A 281-nucleotide genomic window follows, 5' to 3' on the forward strand; every position below is an offset into this window, starting at 1 on the left:
CCTCTCTCTCTCTCTCTCTCCTTCTGCTTGTGATTGACTTCAATTATCAACAGTCTAAAATCGTTTAAAGGACCTGGATACATACATACATACATTGTACATATATATATATGTCTACTATTATTCTGACGTGACTATCTTTCTATCTATCTATCTATCTATCTGTCTATCTATCTATCTATTTATCTATCTGTCTTCCTCCATCTTTCTATCTATACCTCTGTCCTGGCCTCTACTTCACTGCTATACCCTTCTGTCCCTTCCTCCTTGTTCCACTTCCT

The sequence above is a fragment of the Octopus bimaculoides genome, chromosome 9 (genome assembly GCF_001194135.2).
Source record: "Octopus bimaculoides isolate UCB-OBI-ISO-001 chromosome 9, ASM119413v2, whole genome shotgun sequence".
NCBI classification, from domain to species: domain Eukaryota; kingdom Metazoa; phylum Mollusca; class Cephalopoda; order Octopoda; family Octopodidae; genus Octopus; species Octopus bimaculoides.